At 49.6% G+C, this 5,051-nt stretch overlaps 1 protein-coding gene across 1 annotated transcript in view; it reads left to right on the top strand.

Moving 5' to 3' along the window:
- The window catches only part of MLLT1 (myeloid/lymphoid or mixed-lineage leukemia (trithorax homolog, Drosophila); translocated to, 1), a 60,400-nt gene that overhangs the window by 978 nt on the left and 54,371 nt on the right, over positions 1–5,051 (top strand). The window lies entirely within an intron of this gene.

Here is a 5,051-nt window from a genome sequence, read left to right as displayed (position 1 = left end):
TGAACTTGGTTGTCAGGAGAGCCCGGTAGAGGTGGTGATGAGTGTCTTGTGTCATTATTGAGGCTCTGGCTCTGAGGAGCATCCAGAGTATGTGGCCCGTGTTGGAGGGTGGGCAGGGTGGTGTATGACCACCCTGTGAGTAAGCAGGAAGTTGCTCACTGGGCCCATGTCGGCAGAGGAGAGATGCCCTTTCCAAAGCCCCTGGCATGTGGGGCTGGACCAGAAAAGGGAGGCGTACCTCCCCTGCCTCCTCCCCGTTTCCCCCTCAGGCTGTGAGGCACAGGAACTTGCCCAGGGTGCCGGGTTGGAGGCCGCTTCCTGGAGAATTTGATGGGGAATTGGGGAGTTCTGTGAGGTCGGGGCCTGTCTGCCGTGTCACCATTTGGTACCCTGTGTGAAGCCTAGTATGTCACAGGGGTCCCATAAATAGTCCTCGAATGGATGTGTTGATAAAGGAACAAAGGACCCTGTGCTCCAGAAGGGCTTTGGGAAAGGGAGAGCCGCTGCCGGGCTGCAGTGGGGCCAGAGGGTTGGGGGTGAGGCTGTGCTGGTGAGATAAGAGTATGGAGCCTGTCCTGGGACCCACTGGGGCCTGGGCCAAGGCCAACAAGTGTCTTACTGTCCAGCCAGGAGGTGACGTGTGTCACAGAAGTAGACACTCCTGGTTCAGGGGGGACGGCAGCTCCAGATTCCTAGTGGCGTAGTGGCCATTGTTCTTCCTTCTGGATTCTTCCATCAGCTTTCCCTCTTCCTTTCCTTCATTTCTCCTTTCCTGACTTTTCAGTTCTCTTCCTTCTTTCCTCTCTGAGCCTCTTGGAGAGAGCGGATTGGGCTCCTGATAATAGCAGATACCTGGAAAGCACCTGGTAGTAATAGTAGTAATATAATAATGCAAAGCACCTGGTAATAATAATAATACTACATGTCACTTATCAGGCACGTTTTGCTCATAAGCTCTTTTTGTTTGCCCCACAACCCTCTTTTACAGAAGAGGAAGCAGGCTCAGGGGTCTGGATAAGCTGCCCGAGCTTTAAAGCAGGGGTCCACGCGGCGTGGGCCGGGTCTGCAGGTTTTGATTGGCGCTTGGTCACTCCCGTTCATTCCTCGGTCACTGACTGTGCCATGGAGCAGCAGAAGCCGGGCCGCCTCCTCCTGGCCGGGCGCCTGCTTTCCCTCTGCCGTCCAGTCCCCTTCTCTCCCAGTGGTGATTCCCGTCCACTCACAGAGACCGTGACGTTGGCAGGGGTGGTGGTGCCCAGGATCCCCTTCCATGTCTCTGTGTGGAGACTGAGCTCCCAAGAGGCCTGGTCACCTATTTGTGGTCACGTGGAAGTGGCACATTCTCCAAGCTCCCAGTGTCTGAAAAATGGGTTCTGGGTGAAGCATACTGTTTTGCAGAGGCAGTTTGCAGTCAGAGTTGAGTAGCTGAACCGTCCTTGTTTTCGAAGCCTATGGGTGTAGCCTCTATATAGACGGCAGCTGCATCATGTGGTGGTGGTGGTTGTCACTAAGTCGTGTCGGACACTTTGCGACCCCATGGACTGTAGCCCCCCAGGCTCCTCTGTCCATGGAATTTCCCAGGCAAGAAGACTGGAGTGGGTTGCCATTTCCTTCTCCAGGGGATCTTCCCGACCCAGGAATCGAACCCATGTCTTCTGCCTTGGCAGGTGGATTCTTTACCGCTGAGCCACCCTGCATCACATGAATTAGATGGTGGATGCCTGCTTGCCATTTGTTTAGTGATCAGGGAAAAACAGATAAGGTGAAGCAGCCAGTGAATTCCTAACAGGACTCCAGCCTCTGAAGTTATACTTTATTTGCTGAAAAAGTGTCTTTTAAATCAGAATATACACCCTGCACAGACCCAGCAGGAATGAACCTGGTGGGCATCTCCACCTCCCAACTCATCAATGGTGGTCCTACCCCAGGGGCAGCCTTCTAGTCCTTTCTGGGTTGTGTCCCTTCCTTACCACTTTAAAGCTGTAGAAGCGAATTCACTTCTTATTTCTAGATTTTTCACTTGAAAAATTTATTAACTTTCTAACCTGAAAGCTCAGACTCTTTCCTAAGCTTCGCCCCCTCGCATCCCCGCCGAGCGAGGGGTTTGCATTTGGCCACAGTTTGCTGCTATATCTCTGGGGCTGAAAGGATACAGTAGATGCTTTCTAAATGTTTGCCAAGAGAATGGATGGGTTCTCCAAAGCTGTCGGCTTTGGCCAGGGTCTCCTGACTTTCCACTTAGGAAGAGAAGGGCAGGAGCAGCCTGTCTTCCTTGACCCTTATGCCCTTTCTGGGAGCTACACTCAACTTGGTTAAGGTTGTTCCACTTCAGGTTAGAGAGTAAGTCTAGAAGTCGGTAACTGTGAGGGTCATTGACTATATTGATGCTCTCCACCGTCGGGATGGTTCTCTCTGAACTCTGGGCCACTTGCTCCAAGGAGAATGCTCAAGGTCATGCCAAGGTCAGATAGGATCTTTTTTGTCATCCATGCTTAAAACTTGGCCCCGTTTTGGGACTTCCCTGCTGGTCCAGGGGTTAAGAATTCACCTGCCAATACAGGGGACATGGGTTTGATCCTAGATTTGGGAACTAAGATCCCACATTGTTGTTATTTATTTGCTAAGTTCTGTCTGACTCTTTGCAACCCCATAGACTGTAGCCTGCCAGGCTCCTCTGTCCATGGGATTCTCCAGGCAAGAATACTGGAGTGGGATGCCAGTTCCTTCTCCCAGGGATCCTCCCAACCCAGGGATCGAACCCATGTCTCTCATGTCTCCTGCATTGCAGGCAAATTCTTTACTGCTGAACCACCAGGGAAGCTTAAGATCCCATATGCCATGGGGCAATTAAGCGTGCATGCAACAACTAGAGAGGCCATGTGCCTCAACTGGAGAGGCTCCCTAGTGCGCAGCTGGAGAAAAGCCCTCATGCTGCAGTAAAGACCCAGCTCAGCCGAAAAAAGAAGTTTGGCCCCATTTACTTGGCTTCGTATTTGGCCTGTGGCTTTGTGAACACCTTTTGCTTCTTCCTCCCCATCCCTGCATTTGTCTTTTTCATCAGAGGTGCTTTGCCTTTTTCTCCATACCCCCATCATTTCATTTATTCAGTGGAGACTCCCCTCTTCCTCTGGATATTTCATTCCAGCCTCTTCCTCTTCTGATTAGAACTGGCTCCTCTCCAGACCACCTCGTTAGCCATCACACTGGGACTTACTTTACTTTTCTCCTCAGGGATTCACCTAACACCCTGTGTTTTTGTTCATTTTCCTGTTTTACTGGAGTAATTTATCCAGAAGTTTCCCAAGGAACTAATTACTGAAGCAATTTCTGAAGAAAGGTGTGTAGGGAATAAAGTCTTAGTGTATCTAGAGTGGCCTGTTCTGGCCCCACGCTTGAGTGCTAGTTGAGCTGGGTGTAATATTCCAGTTGGAGAGTGACTACCATTCAGAGTTTGAGCGTGTTGCTTTGTCATCTTTTGAGGAACCTGATGTTGTGGGTTTCTCATTCTGTTGCAGGTGATGTGTTTTTTAATGTTTTTGTCTTTTTTCCAGAAGGACTTAAGATGGTTTTTATGACCTTTCTGGGGACTTCTTTGGTTTGTTTGTTCATCATATTGAATCTTTGTTGGTTCATTTGTTCATCATGTTGGACATTTGGTGCCCTTCATTTTAGTTCTGGAAGGTTCTCTCCTATTTTTTTTCCTATCTGTTTAATTTCTGTTTTCTCTTTCTAGAAAGCTTGTTATGTAAATTCTCTATGTTTAAGTTTTCTCATCTGTAAAATGGGAACAAGTGCATTTGGCTCACAGTGTTGTTGGGAGTTGATGGTATAAGATTATGGGAATACTGCCTGGCACACAATAGGTGCTTTATGAATATTAGCTGCTGTTGACATATGTTTAATTCATGGGGTTGTTTTTGCACCTCTCACCTTTTCTTAAAAAATTTTTTTTATCCCTACATTCTGGGAGATTCTGTTGACTTCATTTTCTGGTCATTCTGTTGAATTAAACCACTGTAAATACTGTATTTGTAATGTCTAAGAGCCCTTTCTTACTCTCTAATTTTCATTTTTGAAAGTATCTTATTTTCATTTGTCGAGCTTATCTTCCCTCGGAGGACATTGACTTTGGTTTTTTTCTTTCCTTTTACCAAGTTCCCTGGGAGAAGCTAAGGTGGCCTCGAGGGAGCATGGGACAGCCTGGATCCTGAGCTGCGGGATGCCAGGCGGTGCAGGTTTCAGAGGGAATGAGAAAGTGGTATGGTGTGGGCTGCATGTGACGTGCCCAGCCAGCACCCAGAGAGGATGACCAAAGAGCAGGAGACCTGATGGAATAGGGATTGGGGCTGATGTCAGCCCCACAGAGTTCCTTGCCTGTTATCCCCTCAGCAGGGCTACTCCTGACTTCCGGGTGGGCTGACTATCCCACTGAAGGTGACTTGCTCCCTCCTGGGGACCAGAGGCATGCCCTGGGCTTCTGTCACCAGCTGGGCACCCGACACCGCAGACGTGGATAATGAATGAATGCAGCATTTGGTGGCAGTAATGACTCACATTCATGCCCTGAGGTCAGGTGACAGTGTTCTTGGTGCTCAGCTTAGGAGCTGGCCACTGGTGCCACCAGGAGGCTCTGCTGCGGTGGGTGCTATGGCCGGGTCATGACTGCCCCCTCGCCCCTGGCGGGAAGTCAGGCCAGCCGAGAAAGCCTCATACCCCATGTGCTGGCCACATGCAAGGTGCTGGCCTGTCATTATGTTCCAGCCATTTGCGACCCGCTTAAGAGTTACAGTCCAGACACACGTGTGTAAAGGTGTTAACAGGTGCAGGGTTTTCTCCTACCTCTTGGTCGCCACAGGAGAAGGTGGGGTGGAGGACATGAGGGGTTGATCTGCGCTGTTCTGTTTTTCCTAAAAGCAGGAGAACAGTGTTTTCCCATTACTCGCGTAGTGACAGCATACATGTCAAAACATTGACAGTGAGTCCTGGAGAGTGGGACTGTGGGAGATTGTTTTACCTCTGTTCTGTGTTCTTCTTGGGTTCTCTCTCTTTCT

This window comes from Bison bison, unplaced genomic scaffold (genome assembly GCF_000754665.1).
Source record: "Bison bison bison isolate TAMUID 2011002044 unplaced genomic scaffold, Bison_UMD1.0 scf7180017864492, whole genome shotgun sequence".
Classification (NCBI taxonomy): domain Eukaryota; kingdom Metazoa; phylum Chordata; class Mammalia; order Artiodactyla; family Bovidae; genus Bison; species Bison bison.
The sequence above is the reverse complement of the archived record's forward strand: the minus strand, read 5'-3'. Positions and strand labels throughout refer to the sequence as shown.